The sequence below is a fragment of the Tachysurus vachellii genome, chromosome 8, assembly GCF_030014155.1.
Source record: "Tachysurus vachellii isolate PV-2020 chromosome 8, HZAU_Pvac_v1, whole genome shotgun sequence".
Classification (NCBI taxonomy): domain Eukaryota; kingdom Metazoa; phylum Chordata; class Actinopteri; order Siluriformes; family Bagridae; genus Tachysurus; species Tachysurus vachellii.
Genome location: NC_083467.1, coordinates 10,536,085 through 10,548,444, shown reverse-complemented (window position 1 = coordinate 10,548,444; position 12,360 = coordinate 10,536,085).

The window sequence follows — 12,360 nt, the reverse complement described above, 5'->3', positions numbered from 1 at the left end:
GCTGTTCAGTTTTATTTAAGCCTGTGCCCACTGCAGCCTCACCATTCTGTTCTTGGCTAACAGAAATAGAACGTTCTGTTTTTGGCTGGATTCTGTTTAATTTTGGTGGAACGGTGGTGCAGCAGTTGTTAGATTGGCTAAGATTAGCTGCCTTTAGGATAAAGCACTTACGGGATTTTAGTAAGAAAGTCAAGTAAATTTTAGGTAATTAAAGGTATCTGTACTCAAAGCAATGTTGAAAGGTTGAAGGCAAGCTTTTGCCTTAATTGATTTGAGTAAGTTTAATTCGTCAGGTTTCACAATGTGGAGACATTAGTAAATGTTCCACTAGGTTCACCTCCATCAGGATGATAAGTCCTTGTTGAAGTCGATGTTTGGAGACTAAATACTGAGTAATTACCCTCCACAAGTCACTTCTAATTCTACCATTTGAGAAGTTTTAACCCATATTGTACCCTGCCATACAGAGAGTTGTCTAATCTCACTGGATCCCGCTTGGATGTTATGGTTTATATCACAACATTGTTTTTTTTGTACGATATATATATTTTTTTATTGAAGAATGTATGTATTGTTATGGTCATGTAAGTTGCACCCTATCCTTATATAGAGATTAATCAATGTTTTAAGCTCATTGGTTCATGGACTGGTCAGTTAATTTTGATGTGTGATTGGATGGGGGCGGGTCTTTGTTGCAGGAGGAGGTGTAATTGAAGACAAGGGAAGAGGGAGTCGGACATACAGGTGTATCTCAATGAATTAGAATGTTGTGGAAAAAATTTGTTTATTTCAGTAATTCAACTCAAATAGTGAAACTCATGTATTATATAAATTCAGTACACACAGACTGAATTAATTTAAGTCTTTGGTACTATTAATTGTGATGATTTTGTCTCATATTTAACAAAAACCCACCAATAAATAAAATTAAATATGGAGACATGCCAATCAGCTAATCAACTCAAAACACCTGCAAAGGTTTCCTGAGCCATCAAAATGGTCTCTCAGTTTGGTTCACTATTATACACAATCATGGGGAAGACTACTGATCTGACAGTTGTCCAGAAGACAATCATTGACACCCTTCACAAGGAGCGTAAGCCACAATCATTCATTGCTAAAGAAGCTGTATCCAAGCATGTTAACAGAAAATTGGGTGGAAGGAAAGTGTGGAAGAAAAAGATACAACCAACCGAGAGAACCACAGCCTTGACAGGCTTGTCAAGCTAAATTTTTTCTTAGAGAATTTGCAGATTTTCTTTCAGACCTATTGGTTAATTTTGATAAAGCATTAATTGTAGGAGACTTTAACATTCACGTTGACGATACAAACAATGCTTTAGGAATCACATTTACTGTATGGACCTAATCAACTCATTTGGGCTTAAACAAAACATCACTAGAGCAACTCATCGTCTTAATCATACACTAGATTTAATAATATCACATGGAATAGATGTCACTGATATAGATATCCTACTTCAAAGTGATGACATCACAGACCATTACCTCATAATGTACACACTACCTGAAGAGCAGACGAACTGTGTCTCAACACTATATCGACTCGGTAGAACTACTATTCTGACCACTAAAGACAGATTCACAAATAACATGCCTCATCTGCCTGGACTTCTTACTGTACCCTTAAACACAAACGATCTAGATGTAATGACTAACAGCATAGGCGCTATATTCACTAGCACATTAGACACTGTTGCTCCCGTCCGATTAAAGAAAGTTAGCGACAAAACACCTGCATCGTGGTATAATAGTCATACTCACACCCTCAAGACCTCGAGCGAAAACCACAAGCGAAAGTGGAGAAAAACTAAATTAGAGGTTTTTAAAATTGCGTATAAGGACAGTATGTCCAGCTATAGACAGGTTCTAAAAGCTGCTAGGGCTGTACACCTGAGCAAACTCATAGAAAATAACCAGAACAATCCAAGGTTTTTTATTTAGCACAGTGACTAGATTAACAAAAAAACAGAAATCTGAACACACTATTCCATCAAAGCTCAGTAGTGAGGACTTCAAGATTCTTCACTGATAAAATTGAAAGCATCAGGAACAAAATAGTTGATGAAATTATTGAAAGAAGTGTTACATAAAGCTGGTGAGCCTCTTCTTAATATTAGTAACTCCTTGCTATCTTTAGGTTATGTCCCTAAGTCTTTCAAGTTGGCAGTTATTAGGCCACTCATTAAGAAACAGAATTTAGATCCTAATGAACTATCAAATTACAGACCTATTTCACATCTTCCCTTTATGTCAAAAATACTAGAAAAGGTTGTGTCTGTTTGTAATGAGTCTGTCTGTATTCTGCCCTGTTTCTGTCTGTTGGCCTGCCTTGCTGTTAATTGTTTGCTCCGCCCACTCATTTATTACCATGGACACTAACTGAACTCCATCTCTCTGGGTGTTATATTAGACAGCAACTTGTGTTTTGAAAATCATATCGCCATTACTTCAAATACAGCCTTCTTCCACCTTAGAAATATTGCCAAGCTGAGAAACATCCTGTCTGTCTCTGATGCTGAGAAGCTAGTTCATGCTTTCTTGACCTCTAGACTGGACTGTTGTAACGCTTTACTAGGTGGTTGCCCTGCATCTTTTATTAAATAGGCTACAGTTAGTACAAAATGCAGCTGCCAGAGTTCTCACTACGACAAGAAAGTATGATCATATAACCACAATTTTATCATCTCTACACTGGCTACCTGTTAAGTTTAGAATTGCCGAATTGAGGCAGTAGTTAAATCAAAATGAGCCCCTACCAAGTATTGAGTACATATACAGTAAATGAACATACTTTCCCCAAGGCCAACAATTCACTAAAAATGTTTTTTTAATTGGTCTTTTTTGGAGAAGGGGCAAAATAGTTTATTGCCACAAAGCTCACAAGCATCGTCCAGGCCTGCCCCTTTTTTTCTCTTTGTTTCCTAACTTGTTCATGAACACAAACTTGTTTCATGTAGGTATAGAATTATTGTTGTAATTATTGTTTTATTCTTTAGTTTTTCAGTACTTTATTTAGTAACGACTATTTGTTTAGTATTGTGAAGTTACACTGCTAATTTCCTTTGTTTAAATTTATATTGGAGTCTGTTATTTGTGACTGGCCCAAGAGCTGTTTTGGATCTAGTTAGTGAACCCAGAGCACTCTTATCGTACAGGTGTGAATAGGAGTGCTACATCACCATATAAGACAAGCTGACAATTGAATACAGAGCCTGCCTACTCTGCAAAAAGCAAAGAGTCTACTGGACAAACCCACTTAGCAGCTGGAAGCTTTTTGTTTCATCCCATCAAAAGCAGGAAATATATCTGATTCTACCTGTTTAATCAGTGGATCTTAGATTTAAATAGATGATCAGGTGTGATCATCTCTTTTTCTGGATCAGATTGGACACCCTTCATCAAGTGACATGTGCTAGTCCAGAGACACTGGTCACAGAACATCAGCTGGGATGGTTTCAATGTACACATTGACCTGATGGGTGCCTCCATGCAAGTAGAGCATCGAATACACTTAGCAGTCTAAAGTGGAAGAAATTTAGAAGTAAAAACCACTCGGATATATGTCAACACCTGGCTGATGTGGAGCCAATAACTCAGAATCTTCTGATGGGATGTCCTGACTCCTCCATCTTATAGCATCTGAGCTCTTTTACTCAACACAGCAAACAAAGAAAGGGCTGAATGTGACACATTAGGGAGCTTTTGTGTAGTTTGCCGCTGTGAGGTCACGGTCACCACGTGATGACTTTGTTAGTTTTTTAAATGGCAAGAAAAGGAGAATTCTGAATGTCTCCACTATAGTTAAAGTACCCTGACAGTTCAGAAATTAAAAAAAAAGGTAGAACTATAATGAAGGTCATTATTATTGTGGCAACCCCAAACATGGAGCAGCCAAAAGAAGAAGAACAACGACATCATGTATTAATTCTTCTCTGTAATGTCATGTTAAAAACTTTTCCTGCTCAAACCCCTGATTTAAATATGGAAAGGTTTATAAGAATCAATTAATTCTGTTAGAGCAAAGAAAAAACACCAAATCATGTAACCATTTGGATATTACCTCCTGTTCAATATCTTATAAGATTTAATGAAGATAAAGAATTAAAATGGCATACTATTTAAAGAAGAAGAACAACAACTTCAACAAAAAGTAGACTTTCTGAAATTGGTTGTTGAATAATGAGACAATTATAACAATGATCTTAGGACAATCAAGAGCCTCACTGTTTGCTTGATTGATTGATTTATAAAATCATTTTACAACTATTGGTTACTCTGCATTGTAATTTATCCACTCACATTAAATGTCACAAATTGGATACAGGTTCCAACCTCTTAACCTGAGGTCCTGCTTTGCAATCTCTGATCACAAGGTTGTGCTGTTTAACCTGTCTATTCCCTCTCTATTTTGCAAAGACAATATCACTTTCAGAAACATAAAAACCCTTTGTCTGTCCACGCTGAAAAACATGCTTAAGTTGTTTCCTATACCTCTCTCTCTTCATGCTCTGATCATCAACAAGAACAACATTTTCTCCACTGCCTGTAATCAACTAGTTCCCCTCAGAACACGTGCTGTGATTGACCTTCACTTTTTCCCCTTACTGGTCCACTCCTCTGCTGTGAATGCAACAGCTAGAACATCTCAGCAGGAAGATATCCCTGACAGTGCACCAACTACAGAGATCATGGCACAAAAGAAGCACTTCAGACTACCACTCAATTATCATTAGAAATGACCAGAAACCATACAGAGCCCTTTTTTTCAATCATCAACAAACTGCCCTGACCTTACAATGTTTTTGTCTTCTGTCTTCTCCAGAGCTCTTTTGTATGTGTTTGACATTTTTATTTCCAAAATAGAATATTAGCAAATCCACAATATGCCTTACCTCTTCTGTCACATGCCCAATCTATGATTTTATATTTATTTAGGAGAGTTATGTTGTTAAGTTGATTAACCACCTGCTACAAAGAGTCAATGCCAAAACTCTTGGTTTAAACATGCATGCCTTCATTATGCCCTTCTTATAACCAAGGCTGTCAATGCTTCATTTAGTGCTGGCTTAAAATCAACTCCAATCTCGCTGCAATCACACAAGGTGATAAAGAGCCTGAACTTGACTCTGAAGAGCTCAGTAAATGCAGGCCAATTTCTAAGCTGCCCTTTCTTGGAAACATACTGTACTTGAGTGTACTGTAGCAGCTCAGCTTAACTCTTTTTTATTAGAGGCTGGAAATGTAATTTCCACCTTTTCTGGGGTGCCCAATTCAGCATTCCTTTGAATTGTATTTTTGTGTCATGTCACATATAGATAATAAAAGACATAAATGATTCATATAGACATTATATAGTTTATCAAGTAGACTGGCTTTAATATTTTGGAATTTTTTTAGTTTTATCTAGAGAAATATATTTATAGAAATTTCACAATAAGTACATAAAAAAATAAGACATCAAAATTAACAAATTGAAGGCGTTACATTCAACAAATAAAATTCTGCGTAAGGTTATCTCAACAGACGTCTCACTCTGAAAGCCAACAGTGTCCTGACTAATTTTATATCGGACCTGTGGCAATAAAATCATTTATTTTTTTATACATATTGAAAATGTCAGATACTTTGATTTCCATTCTGCATTTGTAGTCAATTGCCAGTGTACTGGTAAAATGGGCTAAAGGTTTAGGCCAAATAGAAGTATTGAAACTGCCCTCATCATGGTTACTAATGATGTATTATAGCTCTCACTCACTCACTCATTTTCTACTGCTTATCCGAACTACCTCGGGTCACAGGAAGCCTGTGATCTCACGCATCATTGGGCATCAAGGCAGGATACACCCTGGACGGAGTGCCAACCCATCTCGGGGCACACACACACTCTCATTCACTCACGCAATCACACACTACGGACAATTTTCCAGAGATCCCAATCAACCTACCATGCATGTCTTTGGACCGGGGGAGTAAACCCCCGAGGCACGGGGAGAACATGCAAACTCCAAACCCCCATCCCTGGAGGTGTGAGGTGAACATGCTAACCACTAAGCCACCATGCCCCCTATATTATAGCTATATTCTGTAAATAATGAAAAGAGGCCTAACAACAATCAAGAGGCCTAACAAGAAAACCTTAAAGGTTCTTTGTACAGGATTAGTGTGTGTGTGTGTGTATGTGTGTGTGTGTGTGTGTGTGTGTGTGTGTGTGTGTGTGTGTGTGTGTGTGTGTGTGTGTGGCAATATAATCAGACAGCTCCAACTACCAACAATAATCTAATAATAATAATAACAATAATAATAATAATAATTATTATTATTATTATTTTTATTATTATTGTTATTATTATTATTTTAGAACAAGACTACTGACACACACACAGCATGAACACAACAAGAGAACAGTACTAGAAATCTTAGTTTTTAAATCGAAAAGTGTAAGACAAGAAGGATTCTACACACATAATAAAAAATTTGTAAATAAGTAATAGATATATAAAAGAATAAGAAGAATAAAAGTTAATAAAGAAAATGTTTTGAGTTATATTTTGTTTAAATGTTTTCAATTATGATTACAGTGTTTTTACATGCAGAAGTGAATTTAAAATAAGTTAAAAAAAAGTATATAAGGAAATACATAAAGCAGCAACAATAAACAATACAATTTAATACAAAAAACATAAACAACACCAACAACAATCAAATTTGTGAACTATAATAGACAACTTTAATAGTTTATTTTAAATTATTCATGTGTCCATTAGATGGCAGCATTGCCCTGTAAAGTGAGTCCTTCTGTCCTGGTTCTATCAGGTACCAGCCAAATAAGACAGATGTCATGGATAATCCGTCAGTTGATCATTTCTATGAATTAATTAACAATTTGTAAGTTCTAATAAACTCATGTAGCCAAAATTTTAACCATTATCATTTAAATGAATGTTTTAGTATATGAATGAACATAGAGATTAGAGAATTGTGTAATATCAAGAACCAGAAAACAGGAACCACTGGCTGGTGGTGGTAAGCAGCATTTACACAAAAAAATGAGAATAGTGAGCAAAACAGAGTGTGGCAAAAAGCCAGAGAATGCAAGAGAATTTGGGAATAACTGTAGCGGCCAAGGGCTTAAAGCCTCACAGTTGTGATTATGCACAGCTGGGAAGAGATCTGGATGGAGAAAAGCTGAGTCTGGCTGAGCTGAATTGAAGAAGTTGACACCAAACATGTGTTTTCTTGAAAACGTCAAGTTTGTCTACAACCGTAATCCTGGCAGGTACACAAAGGTAAACAGAGGATGGATTTGATCTGCAGTGTGACTGCTGTAATTCTCTCTTTATCTCCTCATGTCTTCCTCTCACTCACACACTTACACAGAGGTTTCTGTATCCTGGGTATCCTTTTTCTGCAAGATAATACCAGCCATTTATACATATTCGAGGCAGTGAGATTAATACGGAATGGGCAAAATGACAATGAAATCAGATCATACAGATATCTTAATATAATTAGATAACTAAAGTAATTGATTGTTGAATAGATATGACAAAATATGTTGTTGATAAATCGTAAAACAACAACAACAACAACAACAAGAATAATAATAATAATAATAATAATAATAATAATAATAATAATAATAAGAAGAAGAAGAAGAAGAAGAAGAAGAAGATGATGAAGAAGAAGAAACTTAAGTTAGTCACTGTAAAATCCTTATAGGCATAAATACATTCTTCACTCCTTATTTTCTACAGAGACTATGTCAGTTGATCTGCCTAATAATCAGTGTACAGTTTGAATGACCAAAAAACAGTCTATTTTATTGAATTTCAAAATAGAGATAAACTCAAAATCTTTAAAAGATTTAATTATTAAATATGAAAAAGCAAAGCAGACCAAACTATTTAAAAAGGCCTTGAAATAGCATTCAGCATTTACCAGTTATAAAGTTGCATTAGTGATCACCAGTCTGACTCAGATTCCTCTGATCACTATCAATAGATGACATAGTTAAGGGTGAACGGACAACTTCAACATCATTAACCTTGGTCCTGATTGAGTAAATTGCCCAGAAATTCCATCAGGTGAGTCTGTGTGTCCTATTCATGCCCTGTTCTACCATACAATGGCATCTGTATTTATCACTATGATGAAGATATTATTGATTTCATAAACTCTGACACTGCCTCAAAAAGAAAGGACCACACATTTAATAGCTCACGAATACTTACACGAAGACAACACACTCATAAGACACTCACACAGCCGCATCCTAATTCCTGTGTGTGAAGGGGAAAGAATGGCTGACGAGCCAGAGACACACTCAGAGACAGAGTAAGAAAGAGGCCAAAACAAAAATAAAAGCCTTGAATAAAAGAAAGAAAGCAAGAGACAGAGTCACAGATAGAAAGAGTGAGTGAGAAGGGGGCCTTTGCCCAGGATTGCCATCTTGTCACTCTCTCGGCATCTAATGGAGATGATTGATTTTCCCGCTTACTCTTATTGTAGGGAACAGCCGGTGTCAATAACAACATGGTATCAGACGCATGGCTTCTCACACCAGGAGAGAGGTGGACTGTGAGAAGGAGACACAAAGCTCACTCGGACAGAGAAATGCAGAATGGAGTCAGACAGTATTAGACTCTGATGTGTATGTGCCATTGAGCATAATTTTGAAACCAGAGATTACATACGCTGCTTGTGCAAAGCAATGAGGGCATGCAAGTATTAGGCTCTTCTACAATGTGGAATTCTCACCTGCTTCTTAATTTTAAAGTCATTATTATGCTCAAAAATTTCAGCAGAGCAGCAGGGAAAAGACCTAGAGTAAAATCTTTAAGAGCACTGCCATGAACTGGAGTGTGTTTCATTTATTTCTGTGTAATAATAATCCATGATTGGTGTAGCCTCTGTTCTCTGCATGAGAGGCACTGAGAAAGGCGGAAATTACCATGTTTCTGAAATGTGGCTGAGCACAGAAAAGGATCTCTGTAATTGAATACTTTCACCAGACAGATTTCCCATTTTCCAATTTCCTGCCAAGCATGCTGGTAATTTTGCCATTTCATCCACGATTCTGTTATTCCAGAAAGCCACACATCCTGAGACGTAGTACAATTCTTGGGAGGTAATTGGACAGTACAGGTGCAAGGATTCATTTACATTTACAATTTCTGCATAGCTGCACCGCTCAGGCTGGCTACACATACAGCATCAGAGGCAGACTAAAACCAGTACTTACATGCTATTAATCATATAAAGAAAGAGAATTTAATTAATTTAAAGGGAATTAATATTAAGGGCTTGATAAAGTGCTTAATTCCTAATAAACACACACACACACACACACCCACACACACACACGCACAGAGTAACCAAGGACTTAGATATATATGATGAATAATTCATTAGCAATTTAAAGCTGTCATGGAATGTCTCATCATCAGAGGGATGCCAGAATTCTAGCAGCTTCATTCTGTCTAAAGATATCATGTTTTCATGACCTGCAATGTTTGCAAACCCATGTGTCTATTAAAGGACATTTAGGAAGATCTCTCACATGAAAACCTTTGTTCCACAGGCTTTCAGAAAGGAGACAGAGAGATTTCAATCATTTCAATAAAAGAATTATACTACAATGAATAATAGCGGCAACTTGTATGCAAGAGGTTGTTCCTTTCTTCAACTGTCACCCAATTTATCCTTATCCAATTTAGCCTTTTGTTCATGTTTTTTACTCTCTGCATAAACATATTTCTCAAATACTGTACATATTAACAAATTATATTCAATTCTAATCTACCTTTGTTATATTATATCTAATATTTTGTGGCTTCTCTCCAATCATAGTCAATAATTCATTACAAAAAGAATACAGTATTATAGTCAAGAAGAGCTTATATTATATTATATTATATTATATTATATTATATTATATTATATTATATTATATTATATTATATTATATTATATTATATTATATTGTTATAGGCACTAATTAAGTGTCCTACTTTCTTCTATAACTGTTTTTCCCCCCGAAACTCTGTAGGTGTACCTGACCAAGTGAAACACAATTTATAGACATTTACAAGACAAATTTGTCACATGGGGCATCCAACTTTTCAACAGAATATCCATCCATCCATCCATCCATCCATCCATTTTCTACCGCTTATTCGGGGCCGGGTCGCGGGGGCAGCAGTCTAAGCAGGGACGCCCAGACTTCCCTCTCCCCAGACACTTCCTCCAGCTCTTCCGGGGGAATTCCGAGGCGTTCCCAGGCCAGCCGAGCGACATAGTCCCTCCAGCGTGTCCTAGGTCTTCCCCGGGGAATCCTCCCGGATAGACATGCCCGGAACACCTCCCCAGGGAGGCGTCCAGGAGGCATCCGGAACAGATGCCCGAGCCACCTCAGCTGACTCCTCTCGATGTGGAGGAGTAGCGGCTCTACTCTGAGCTCCTCCCGAGTGACGAGCTCCTCACCCTATCTCTAAGGCCCAGCCACCCTGCGGAGGAAACTCATTTCGGCCGCCTGTATCCGGGATCTTGTCCTTTCGGTCATGACCCAAAGCTCATGACCATAGCTGAGGGTAGGAACGTAGATCGACTGGTAAATAAATTTCTTCACCACAACAGACCGGTATATCAACCGCATCACTGCAGAAGATACACCGATCCGTCTGTCGATCTCCCGCTCCATCCTTCCCTCACTCGTGAACAAGACCCCAAGATACTTAAACTCCTCCCCCAGACCCCATACTCCCAGAGCACCCCCCACAGATCACCACAAGGGACATAGTCGAATGCCTTCTCCAGATCCACAAAGCACATGTGGACTGGTTGGGCAAACTCCCATGAACCCTCCAGAAACCTGGCGAGGGTAGAGAGATGGTCCAGTGTTCCACGACCGGGACCAAACCCGCATTGTTCCTCCTGAATCCGAGGTTTGACTATCGGCCGAATTCTCCTCTCCAGTACCCTGGCATAGACTTTTCCGGGAAGGCTGAGGAGTGTGATCCCCATGTAGTTGGAACATACCCTCCCGTCCCCCTTCTTAAACAGAGGGACCACCACCCCAGTCTGCCAGTCCAGAGGCACTGTCCCCAACCGCCACGCGATGTTGCAGAGGCGTGTCAACCAAGACAGCCCCACAACATCCAGAGACTTGAGGTACTCAGGGCAGATCTCATCCACCCCCGAGGAGCTTCTCAACTACCTCAGTGACCTCAGCTTGGGGAATCGACGAGTCCACAACTGAGCCCTCGGCCTCTGCTTCCTCAGTGGAAGACATGTCGGTGGGGTTGAGGAGAACCTCGAAGTACTCCTTCCACCGTCCGAGGATGTCCCCAGTTGAAGTCAGCAGATTCCCACTCCCACTGTAAACAGTGTGCGCAGGGCACTGCTTCCCCCTCCTGAGGCGCCAGACGGTTTGCCAGAATTTCTTTGTGGCCAACCGATAGTCCTTCTCCATGGCCTCACCAAACTCCTCCCAGACCCGAGTTTTTGCCTCCGCAACCACCCGGGCTCAAGCTCGCTTGGCCCTCCGGTACCTATCAGCTGCCTCCGGAGTCCCCTGAGCCAACCAGACTCGATAGGACACATTCTTCAGCTTGACGGCATCCCTTACTTCCCGGGTCCACCACCGGGTTCGGGGATTGCCGCCACAACAGGCACCGGAGACCTTACGGCCACAGCTCCGAGCGGCCACGTCGACAATGGAGGTGGAGAACATGATCCATTCGGACTCGATGTCTCCAACCTCCATCGGGATCTGGTTGAAGCTCTGCCAGAGGTGGGAGTTGAAGATCTCTCTGACCAGAGACTCTGTCAAACGTTCCCAGCAGACCCTCACAGTACGTTTGGGTCTGCCAAGTTTGTCCAACGTCCTACCCTGCCATCGGATCCAACTCAGCACCAGGTGGTGATCAGTTGACAGCTCCGCCCCTCTCTTTACTCAAGTGTCCAAGACATACGGCCGGAGGTCAGATGAAACAACCACAAAGTCGATCATCGACCTCCGACCTAGGGTGTCCTGGTGCCATGTGTACTGATGGACACCCTTATGCTTGAACATGGTGTTCGTTATGGACAAACTGTGGCTAGCACAGAAGTCCAATAACAGAACACCACTCGGGTTCAGGTCAGGGGGGCCGTTCCTCCCAATCACGCCCCTCCAGGTGTCACTGTCACTGCCCACGTGAGCGTTGAAGTCCCCCAGTAGAATGACGGAGTCCCCGGTCGGAGCACTTTCCAGCACCCCTTCCAGAGACGCCAAGAAGGTCGGGTACTCTACACTGCCATTTGGCCCGTAAGCGCAAATAACAGTGAGAGACCTAT